At 53.9% G+C, this 12,711-nt stretch overlaps 1 protein-coding gene across 3 annotated transcripts in view; it reads left to right on the top strand.

Moving 5' to 3' along the window:
• HPX (hemopexin) overlaps positions 1-12,711 on the top strand; it is a 298,112-nt gene that overhangs the window by 134,096 nt on the left and 151,305 nt on the right. The window lies entirely within an intron of this gene.

The raw sequence follows: 12,711 nt of genomic DNA, 5'->3' as shown, positions 1-12,711 counted from the left end.
CCACGGTGGAACGCGGTACTAGAATGGACTGACTATAAGCCATCGCCGCTGGCATCAATCTATCCTGAGCAGCGTGTGTGCATTGTATGCGTGCCCCGGTGGAACGCGGTACTAGAATGGAACTGACTATAAGCCATCGCCGCTGGCATCAATCTATCGTGAGCAGCGTGTGTGCATTGTATGCGTGCCCCGGTGGAACGCGGTACTAGAATGGACTGACTATAAGCCATCACCGCTGGCATCAATCTATCCTGAGCAGCGTGTGTGCATTGTATGCGTGCCCCGGTGGAACGCGGTACTAGAATGGACTGACTATAAGCCATCGCCGCTGGCATCAATCTATCCTGAGCAGCGTGTGTGCATTGTATGCGTGCCCCGGTGGAACGCGGTACTAGAATGGACTGACTATAAGCCATCGCCGCTGGCATCAATCTATCCTGAGCAGCGTGTGTGCATTGTATGCGTGCCCCGGTGGAACGCGGTACTAGAATGGAACTGACTATAAGCCATCGCCGCTGGCATCAATCTATCCTGAGCAGCGTGTGTGCATTGTATGCGTGCCCTGGTGGAACGCGGGTACTAGAATGGACTGACTATAAGCCATCGCCGCTGGCATCAATCTATCCTGAGCAGCGTGTGTGCATTGTATGCGTGCCCCGGTGGAACGCGGTACTAGAATGGACTGACTATAAGCCATCGCCGCTGGCATCAATCTATCCTGAGCAGCGTGTGTGCATTGTATGCGTGCCCCGGTGGAACGCGGTACTAGAATGGACTGACTATAAGCCATCGCCACTGGCATCAATCTATCCTGAGCAGCGTGTGTGCATTGTATGCGTGCCCCGGTGGAACGCGGTACTAGAATGGACTGACTATAAGCCATCGCCGCTGGCATCAATCTATCGTGAGCGGTGCATGCGCATTGTATGCGTGCCCCGGTGGAACGCGGTACTAGAATGGACTGACTATAAGCCATCGCCGCTGGCATCAATCTATCCTGAGCAGCGTGTGTGCATTGTATGCGTGCCCCGGTGGAACGCGGTACTAGAATGGACTGACTATAAGCCATCGCTGCTGGTATCAATCTATCCTGAGCAGCGTGTGTGCATTGTATGCGTGCCCCGGTGGAACGCGGTACTAGAATGGACTGACTATAAGCCATCGCTGCTGGCATCAATCTATCCTGAGCAGCGTGTGTGCATGGGATGCATGCCCCGGTGGAACGCGGTACTAGAATGGACTGACTATAAGCCATCGCCGCTGGCATCAATCTATCGTGAGCAGCGTGTGTGCATTGTATGCGTGCCCCGGTGGAACGTGGTACTAGAATGGACTGACTATAAGCAATCGCCGCTGGCATCAATCTATCGTGAGCAGCGTGTGTGCATTGTATGCGTGCCCCGGTGGAACGCGGTACTAGAATGGACTGACTATAAGCCATCACCGCTGGCATCAATCTATCCTGAGCAGCGTGTGTGCATTGTATGCGTGCCCCGGTGGAACGTGGTACTAGAATGGACTGACTATAAGCAATCGCCGCTGGCATCAATCTATCGTGAGCAGCGTGTGTGCATTGTATGCGTGCCACGGTGGAACGCGGTACTAGAATGGACTGACTATAAGCCATCGCCGCTGGCATCAATCTATCCTGAGCAGCGTGTGTGCATTGTATGCGTGCCCCGGTGGAACGTGGTACTAGAATGGACTGACTATAAGCCATCGCCGCTGGCATCAATCTATCGTGAGCAGCGTGTGTGCATTGTATGCGTGCCCCGGTGGAACGCGGTACTAGAATGGAACTGACTATAAGCCATCGCCGCTGGCATCAATCTATCGTGAGCAGCGTGTGTGCATTGTATGCGTGCCCCGGTGGAACGCGGTACTAGAATGGACTGACTATAAGCCATCGCCGCTGGCATCAATCTATCGTGAGCAGCGTGTGTGCATTGTATGCGTGCCATGGTGGAACGCGGTACTAGAATGGAACTGGCTATAAGCCATCGCCGCTGGCATCAATCTATCGTGAGCAGCGTGTGTGCATTGTATGCGTGCCCCGGTGGAACGCGGTACTAGAATGGACTGACTATAAGCCATCGCCGCTGGCATCAATCTATCGTGAGCAGCGTGTGTGCATTGTATGCGTGCCATGGTGGAACGCGGTACTAGAATGGAACTGGCTATAAGCCATCGCCGCTGGCATCAATCTATCGTGAGCAGCGTGTGTGCATTGTATGCGTGCCCCGGTGGAACGCGGTACTAGAATGGACTGACTATAAGCCATCGCCGCTGGCATCAATCTATCGTGAGCAGCGTGTGTGCATTGTATGCGTGCCCCGGTGGAACGCGGTACTAGAATGGACTGACTATAAGCCATCGCCGCTGGCATCAATCTATCCTGAGCAGCGTGTGTGCATTGTATGCGTGCCCCGGTGGAACGAGGTACTAGAATGGACTGACTATAAGCCATCGCCACTGGCATCAATCTATCCTGAGCAGCGTGTGTGCATTGTATGCGTGCCCCGGTGGAACGCGGTACTAGAATGGAACTGGCTATAAGCCATCGCCGCTGGCATCAATCTATCGTGAGCAGCGTGTGTGCATGGGATGCGTGGACACGGTGGAACGCGGTACTAGAATGGACTGACTATAAGCCATCGCCGCTGGCATCAATCTATCCTGAGCAGCGTGTGTGCATTGTATGCGTGCCCCGGTGGGAACGCGGTACTAGAATGGACTGACTATAAGCCATCGCCGCTGGCATCAATCTATCGTGAGCAGCGTGTGTGCATTGTATGCGTGCCCCGGTGGAACGTGGTACTAGAATGGACTGACTATAAGCCATCGCCGCTGGCATCAATCTATCATGAGCGGTGCATGCGCATTGTATGCGTGCCCCGGTGGAACGCGGTACTAGAATGGACTGACTATAAGCCATCGCCGCTGGCATCAATCTATCCTGAGCAGCGTGTGTGCATTGTATGCGTGCCCCGGTGGAACGCGGTACTAGAATGGACTGACTATAAGCCATCGCCGCTGGCATCAATCTATCCTGAGCAGCGTGTGTGCATTGTATGCGTGCCCCCGGTGGAACGCGGTACTAGAATGGACTGACTATAAGCCATCGCCGCTGGCATCAATCTATCGTGAGCGGTGCATGCGCATTGTATGCGTGCCCCGGTGGAACGTGGTACTAGAATGGACTGACTATAAGCCATCGCCGCTGGCATCAATCTATCGTGAGCAGCGTGTGTGCATTGTATGCGTGCCACGGTGGAACGCGGTACTAGAATGGACTGACTATAAGCCATCGCCGCTGGCATCAATCTATCCTGAGCAGCGTGTGTGCATTGTATGCGTGCCACGGTGGAACGCGGTACTAGAATGGACTGACTATAAGCCATCGCCGCTGGCATCAATCTATCCTGAGCAGCGTGTGTGCATTGTATGCGTGCCCCGGTGGAACGCGGTACTAGAATGGACTGACTATAAGCCATCGCCACTGGCATCAATCTATCCTGAGCAGCGTGTGTGCATTGTATGCGTGCCCCGTGGAACGCGGTACTAGAATGGACTGACTATAAGCCATCGCCGCTGGCATCAATCTATCCTGAGCAGCGTGTGTGCATTATATGCGTGCCCCGGTGGAACGCGGTACTAGAAATGGACTGACTATAAGCCATCGCCGCTGGCATCAATCTATCCTGAGCAGCGTGTGTGCATTGTATGCATGCCCGGTGGAACGCGGTACTAGAATGGACTGACTATAAGCCATCGCCGCTGGCATCAATCTATCCTGAGCAGCGTGTGTGCATTGTATGCGTGCCCCGGTGGAACGTGGTACTAGAATGGACTGACTATAAGCAATCGCCGCTGGCATCAATCTATCGTGAGCAGCGTGTGTGCATTGTATGCGTGCCACGGTGGAACGCGGTACTAGAATGGAACTGGCTATAAGCCATCGCCGCTGGCATCAATCTATCCTGAGCAGCGTGTGTGCATTGTATGCGTGCCCCGGTGGAACGCGGTACTAGAATGGACTGACTATAAGCCATCACCGCTGGCATCAATCTATCGTGAGCAGCGTGTGTGCATTGTATGCGTGCCCCGGTGGAACGCGGTACTAGAATGGAACTGAATATAAGCAATCGCCGCTGGCATCAATCTATCCTGAGCAGCGTGTGTGCATTGTATGCGTGCCCCGGTGGAACGCGGTACTAGAATGGACTGACTATAAGCCATCGCCGCTGGCATCAATCTATCCTGAGCAGTGTGTGTGCATTGTATGCGTGCCCCGGTGGAACGCGGTACTAGAATGGAACTGACTATAAGCCATCGCCGCTGGCATCAATCTATCGTGAGCAGCGTGTGTGCATTGTATGCGTGTCCCGGTGGAACGCGGTACTAGAATGGACTGACTATAAGCCATCGCCGCTGGCATCAATCTATCCTGAGCAGCGTGTGTGCATTGTATGCGTGCCCCGGTGGAACGCGGTACTAGAATGGACTGACTATAAGCCATCGCCGCTGGCATCAATCTATCCTGAGCAGCGTGTGTGCATTGTATGCGTGCCACGGTGGAACGCGGTACTAGAATGGACTGACTATAAGCCATCGCCGCTGGCATCAATCTATCCTGAGCAGTGTGTGTGCATTGTATGCGTGCCCCGGTGGAACGCGGTACTAGAATGGACTGACTATAAGCCATCGCCACTGGCATCAATCTATCCTGAGCAGCGTGTGTGCATTGTATGCGTGCCCCGGTGGAACGCGGTACTAGAATGGACTGACTATAAGCCATCGCCGCTGGCATCAATCTATCCTGAGCAGCGTGTGTGCATTGTATGCGTGCCCCCGGTGGAACGCGGTACTAGAATGGAACTGACTATAAGCCATCGCCGCTAGCATCAATCTATCGTGAGCAGCGTGTGTGCATTGTATGCGTGCCCCGGTGGAACGCGGTACTAGAATGGACTGACTATAAGCCATCGCCGCTGGCATCAATCTATCGTGAGCAGCGTGTGTGCATTGTATGCGTGCCACGGTGGAACGCGGTACTAGAATGGACTGACTATAAGCCATCGCCGCTGGCATCAATCTATCGTGAGCAGCGTGTGTGCATTGTATGCGTGCCCCGGTGGAACGCGGTACTAGAATGGAACTGACTATAAAGCCATCGCCGCTGGCATCAATCTATCGTGAGCAGCGTGTGTGCATTGTATGCGTGCCCCGGTGGAACGCGGTACTAGAATGGACTGACTATAAGCCATCGCCGCTAGCATCAATCTATCGTGAGCAGCGTGTGTGCATGGGATGCGTGCCCCGGTGGAACGCGGGTACTAGAATGGACTGACCTATAAGCCATCGCCGCTGGCATCAATCTATCCTGAGCAGCGTGTGTGCATTGTATGCGTGCCCCGGTGGAACGCGGTACTAGAATGGACTGGACTATAAGCCATCGCCGCTGGCATCAATCTATCGTGAGCAGCGTGTGTGCATTGTATGCGTGCCCCGGTGGAACGCGGTACTAGAATGGACTGACTATAAGCCATCGCCGCTGGCATCAATCTATCGTGAGCAGCGTGTGTGCATTGTATGCGTGCCCCGGTGGAACGCGGTACTAGAATGGAACTGGCTATAAGCCATCGCCGCTGGCATCAATCTATCCTGAGCAGCGTGTGTGCATTGTATGCGTGCCCCGGTGGAACGCGGTACTAGAATGGACTGACTATAAGCCATCGCCGCTGGCATCAATCTATCCTGAGCAGCGTGTGTGCATTGTATGCGTGCCCCGGTGGAACGCGGTACTAGAATGGAACTGACTATAAGCCATCGCCGCTGGCATCAATCTATCCTGAGCAGCGTGTGTGCATTGTATGCGTGCCCCGGTGGAACGCGGTACTAGAATGGACTGACTATAAGCCATCGCCGCTGGCATCAATCTATCGTGAGCAGCGTGTGTGCATTGTATGCGTGCCCCGGTGGAACGCGGTACTAGAATGGAACTGGCTATAAGCCATCGCCGCTGGCATCAATCTATCCTGAGCAGCGTGTGTGCATTGTATGCGTGCCCCGGTGGAACGCGGTACTAGAATGGACTGACTATAAGCCATCGCCGCTGGCATCAATCTATCCTGAGCAGCGTGTGTGCATTGTATGCGTGCCCCGGTGGAACGCGGTACTAGAATGGACTGACTATAAGCCATCGCCGCTGGCATCAATCTATCCTGAGCAGCGTGTGTGCATTGTATGCGTGCCCCGGTGGAACGCGGTACTAGAATGGACTGACTATAAGCCATCGCCGCTGGCATCAATCTATCGTGAGCAGCGTGTGTGCATTGTATGCGTGCCCCGGTGGAACGCCGGTACTAGAATGGACTGACTATAAGCAATCGCCGCTGGCATCAATCTATCCTGAGCAGCGTGTGTGCATTGTATGCGTGCCCCGGTGGAACGCGGTACTAGAATGGACTGACTATAAGCCATCGCCGCTGGCATCAATCTATCCTGAGCAGCGTGTGTGCATTGTATGCGTGCCCCGGTGGAACGCGGTACTAGAATGGAACTGACTATAAGCCATCGCCACTGGCATCAATCTATCGTGAGCGGTGCATGCGCATTGTATGCGTGCCCCGGTGGAACGCGGTACTAGAATGGAACTGACTATAAGCCATCGCCGCTGGCATCAATCTATCGTGAGCAGCGTGTGTGCATTGTATGCGTGCCCCGGTGGAACGTGGTACTAGAATGGACTGACTATAAGCCATCGCCGCTGGCATCAATCTATCGTGAGCAGCGTGTGTGCATTGTATGCGTGCCCCGGTGGAACGCGGTACTAGAATGGACTGACTATAAGCCATCGCCGCTGGCATCAATCTATCCTGAGCAGCGTGTGTGCATTGTATGCGTGCCCCGGTGGAACGCGGTACTAGAATGGACTGACTATAAGCCATCGCCGCTGGCATCAATCTATCGTGAGCAGCGTGTGTGCATTATATGCGTGCCACGGTGGAACGCGGTACTAGAATGGACTGACTATAAGCCATCGCCGCTGGCATCAATCTATCCTGAGCAGCGTGTGTGCATTGTATGCGTGCCCCGGTGGAACGCAGTACTAGAATGGACTGACTATAAGCCATCGCCGCTGGCATCAATCTATCCTGAGCAGCGTGTGTGCATTGTATGCGTGCCCCGGTGGAACGCGGTACTAGAATGGAACTGGCTATAAGCCATCGCCGCTGGCATCAATCTATCCTGAGCAGCGTGTGTGCATTGTTTGCGTGCCCCGGTGGAACGCGGTACTAGAATGGAACTGACTATAAGCCATCGCCGCTAGCATCAATCTATCCTGAGCAGCGTGTGTGCATTGTATGCGTGCCCCGGTGGAACGCGGTATTAGAATGGAACTGGCTATAAGCCATCGCCGCTGGCATCAATCTATCGTGAGCAGCGTGTGTGCATTGTATGCGTGCCCCGGTGGAACGCGGTACTAGAATGGACTGACTATAAGCCATCGCCGCTGGCATCAATCTATCCTGAGCAGCGTGTGTGCATTGTATGCGTGCCCCGGTGGAACGCGGTACTAGAATGGACTGACTATAAGCCATCGCCGCTGGCATCAATCTATCGTGAGCAGCGTGTGTGCATTGTATGCGTGCCCCGGTGGAACGCGGTACTAGAATGGACTGACTATAAGCCATCGCCGCTGGCATCAATCTATCGTGAGCAGCGTGTGTGCATTGTATGCGTGCCCCGGTGGAACGCGGTACTAGAATGGAACTGGCTATAAGCCATCGCCGCTGGCATCAATCTATCCTGAGCAGCGTGTGTGCATTGTATGCGTGCCCCGGTGGAACGCGGTACTAGAATGGAACTGACTATAAGCCATCGCCGCTGGCATCAATCTATCGTGAGCAGCGTGTGTGCATTATATGCGTGCCACGGTGGAACGCGGTACTAGAATGGACTGACTATAAGCCATCGCCGCTGGCATCAATCTATCCTGAGCAGCGTGTGTGCATTGTATGCGTGCCCCGGTGGAACGCGGTACTAGAATGGACTGACTATAAGCCATCGCCGCTGGCATCAATCTATCCTGAGCAGCGTGTGTGCATTGTATGCGTGCCCCGGTGGAACGTGGTACTAGAATGGACTGACTATAAGCCATCGCCGCTGGCATCAATCTATCCTGAGCAGCGTGTGTGCATTGTATGCGTGCCCCGGTGGAACGCGGTACTAGAATGGAACTGGCTATAAGCCATCGCCGCTGGCATCAATCTATCCTGAGCAGCGTGTGTGCATTGTATGCGTGCCCCGGTGGAACGCGGTACTAGAATGGAACTGGCTATAAGCCATCGCCACTGGCATCAATCTATCGTGAGCAGCGTGTGCGCATTGTATGCGTGCCCCGGTGGAACGCGGTACTAGAATGGACTGACTATAAGCCATCGCCGCTGGCATCAATCTATCCTGAGCAGCGTGTGTGCATTGTATGCGTGCCCCGGTGGAACGCGGTACTAGAATGGACTGACTATAAGCCATCGCCGCTGGCATCAATCTATCCTGAGCAGCGTGTGTGCATTGTATGCGTGCCCCGGTGGAACGCGGTACTAGAATGGACTGACTATAAGCCATCACCGCTGGCATCAATCTATCGTGAGCAGCGTGTGTGCATTGTATGCGTGCCCCGGTGGAACGCGGTACTAGAATGGACTGACTATAAGCCATCGCCGCTGGCATCAATCTATCGTGAGCAGCGTGTGTGCATTGTATGCGTGCCCCGGTGGAACGCGGTACTAGAATGGACTGACTATAAGCCATCACCGCTGGCATCAATCTATCGTGAGCAGCGTGTGTGCATTGTATGCGTGCCCCGGTGGAACGCGGTACTAGAATGGACTGACTATAAGCCATCGCCGCTGGCATCAATCTATCCTGAGCAGCGTGTGTGCATTGTATGCGTGCCCCGGTGGAACGCGGTACTAGAATGGACTGACTATAAGCCATCGCCGCTAGCATCAATCTATCCTGAGCAGCGTGTGTGCATTGTATGCGTGCCCCGGTGGAACGCGGTACTAGAATGGACTGACTATAAGCCATCGCCGCTAGCATCAATCTATCGTGAGCAGCGTGTGTGCATTGTATGCGTGCCCCGGTGGAACGCGGTACTAGAATGGACTGACTATAAGCCATCGCCGCTGGCATCAATCTATCGTGAGCAGCGTGTGTGCATTGTATGCGTGCCCCGGTGGAACGCGGTACTAGAATGGACTGACTATAAGCCATCGCCGCTGGCATCAATCTATCGTGAGCAGCGTGTGTGCATTGTATGCGTGCCCCGGTGGAACGCGGTACTAGTATGGAACTGACTATAAGCCATCGCCGCTGGCATCAATCTATCGTGAGCGGTGCATGCGCATTGTATGCGTGCCCCGGTGGAACGCGGTACTAGAATGGAATTGACTATAAGCCATCGCCGCTGGCATCAATCTATCGTGAGCAGCGTGTGTGCATTGTATGCGTGCCCCGGTGGAACGCGGTACTAGAATGGACTGACTATAAGCCATCGCCGCTGGCATCAATCTATCGTGAGCGGTGTATGCGCATTGTATGTGTGACACGGTGGAACGCGGTACTAGAATGGAACGGACTATAAGCGATCGCCGCTGGCATCAATCTATCGTGAGCAGCGTGTGTGCATTGTATGCGTGCCACGGTGGAACGCGGTACTAGAATGGACTGACTATAAGCCATCGCCGCTGGCATCAATCTATCGTGAGCGGTGCATGCGCATTGTATGCGTTCCACGGTGGAACGCAGAAGTAGACTGTGAGAAAATGGTACTGGTCAGACTAGACCAATAGATCACCGCTCACGCGTGCGCAGTGATTATATGTGATCACTTTTGGCATTCCACATTAGTGAATGTGGACTTGGGCATGCGCAGTATGGGGCACTTGCGGTACTTCGGTTTTCGATTGTGGTGGCTGCGGGAACATATGGCAGCACTGATTGCTGACAGCGCGGGAGTTTTGAGAGGTATTTATGGTCGGGGTCTAGCAGTGTACAGCGTCCCACTGGCCATTAGCACACATGCAGAAAGTGAGCTGCGGGTGAACACATATGCCATAGGCGTGCTTTGTGTTGGTATATACCTGCCATTGCAGGCTATACGTCCTAGTTCTCCCCTGATAAAGTCTCTGATTACTTGGAGAGGGAAACGCGTTGGGAGGGGTTAATTCTCATTGGGGTAGTTTGCCTGATTTGGGTGCTGCCCTTGTAAGGGTGGAAGTCTCTTGCAAGGGCACGACGGGGGTAAGGATTTACTGAATTCCCCCCATTCTTTACCTCTGCCCTCTTCTGTCTTTGGCTATCCGGTGGTGATTGATCTACTCGGGGAGAGGAATCGGGTGAGATCTGTCCTTGTTACATTGTGATGCACTGTAGATTCCATTATGATTTGTCGATTTTAGACAATTGATAGTGTGAGGCAAATCCCGGGATATGAAGATGAATTATGACTTCCAGTCATAATCGCTCATCACTCCCTGGCAGTGCCCCCCTCCCTTCTTGTTCTCAATGTCCAGCATCTGTGAAGGTGTTACACCTCCATGGCCATCTCCTGTGATATGGAGATGAGATGATGTGGGAACAATGGACACAGGATGACTCCCTGCCGTGACCCTGTGGTAGGAGCTGCTATCTAATTAGCAAGCTTGGAAGTATCCAGACAGAACGACTCCAGTAAAAAATGGTTCATATCTCGCAAGCCATATTTCCGATAAATATGGCAACCATAAAAATGGTGTCTCCGCATGCGGACGATGCTGGCACACCCTTTTTATGGGAGCGGGAGCTTGGGAAATACCCCAGGCGTGATATCAGCCAATGGGGAACTAGTAGACAAGTCATGAGTCCTCTCGTTCTGTAGCTAAATTCATAGCTGTCACAATGAGAGCGTCGGCGTCCGCCTACGACGCTCCCAGGCCAAGTTATGGCCCATATTCCATGTTGTGGATTGTCCATAACTCCAGCCAGGGGTGGAGCAGTGCTCCCTCTGAGGTCACTAAGGTAGGAGGGGACCTGGATTTGCCCAGGTTGATAACCCTACTTCGGCCATTTTCCAGGGTTCTTTCGCTGGGGGTCACGTGTAGGAAACATCTGTGGGAGTTCCTGGAAACCTGGTCTACAGCGCCCCCCTGTGGCCAGACGCACAAGGTAACTGATTGAATTGCATACCTGTTTGTAAACCATGCTTTATCTGTAACTGTACTCTGACATATGTATATTCTGTAGATCTCCTATTGTATATATTGTAGTTCTAGTGTGCTTTAGGCTGATTAAATTATATAATTAATCTTGGGCTGTTCTGTTATCTCGATCTTGAATCCCACGTCTGTGTGTTCGGCTAATAGTTACCGTGAAGCGGTTGGTGGCAGCGAGTTGTGCCAAGGATTATTGTGGGGAGGCCAGTGAGATTCGGGGAGATTTTATATATTCCGCCCGCGGAGGTCGGGGGAATATATACCCTACTCTCACCGGGGACCCTTCAATAATCGGCATAAGTAGTATATAATTGGCCTGACTATAAGAGGGGCGCTAGAGAGCGCGTCACGTGCTCTGTCTGTCGGTCGGGAGGTATAAAGGAGGGGTGACCCCCACTTGTTACCCCCCGATTGTGACGTACTGGTAGCCAGCGCGGGGGATTTCTGAGTGACCCCCCCGGTGGTTCGTGACATATTGGTGGCATAGCGGTGGGATCGAGATAATAGTGTGTGTGAGTGTGAGACCCATACTCCCAGACACTAAAGACTGCCTGCAGCAGCTGTGGCTGCTGGGGTCTTCAGACTAGCTCAACACTAGAGTGTCAGAGTGCAGATACTGTAAGGTGTGTGGAGGCATCAGGTGTCAGTTCTGTGTCAGTGACCAAAAGTCTGCAAGAATGGCTGATGGCACCAGGAGCAGAGCTATGCAACTGGCCAATGCTAAAGCAGGAGCCGAAGAGAGGGAGGACGGTGCTGTGGACAGTAATGAGGAGGTTGCCCACGAGTCCTCCAGGAGCTCGACGCCAGAAAACAGCTCTGCAGAGGACATTTCACAACCTGGCACTGCTGGACAAGATGAGGAGCAGCTCACCCAAGGGTCCTCAACGAGCCAGATGCCAGCCCTCCGCTCTGCAATGGACAGTGAATCACCAGGCTCCGCAGCGGGCCGCAGATCACCACGTGCCATTCCACCGAGCCTGGGAGGCTCGGATAGCCTTCTTCAAATGGCTATGGCCCTTCTCCAGGCTGGAGACCGGGAGGGCTACAGGGAACTCATGGCAGAGCGCAGGGCAGCGTGTGAGGCTGCGGAGCGGCAGGCAGAGCGGCAGGCAGCGCGTGAAGAGCGCCAGGCAGAGCGTGAGGCTGCGGAGCGACGGCAACAGGCAGACCGGGACCACCAGCTGCAGCTAGCTCAGCTCCGGCCCTCATCAGCCACACGTGACCTTCAAGACACCAAACTTCCAAAGGTCCGTGTTGAGGACTTCCCAGTGCTGGAGAAGGATGGAGACTTGGACTCTTTCTTGACTGCTTTTGAACGGACTTGCTTGCAGCACCATCTGGACAAGGACCAGTGGGCCAAATACCTGACCCCCCGTTTAAGGGGTAAGGCCCTGGAAATCCTTGGGGACTTGCCTGCTGAGGCAGATCAGGGCTACGACACCATCAAGCG

The sequence above is a fragment of the Anomaloglossus baeobatrachus genome, chromosome 2 (genome assembly GCF_048569485.1).
Source record: "Anomaloglossus baeobatrachus isolate aAnoBae1 chromosome 2, aAnoBae1.hap1, whole genome shotgun sequence".
NCBI classification, from domain to species: Eukaryota; Metazoa; Chordata; class Amphibia; order Anura; family Aromobatidae; genus Anomaloglossus; species Anomaloglossus baeobatrachus.
This window is presented reverse-complemented; position numbering and strand designations above follow the sequence as displayed.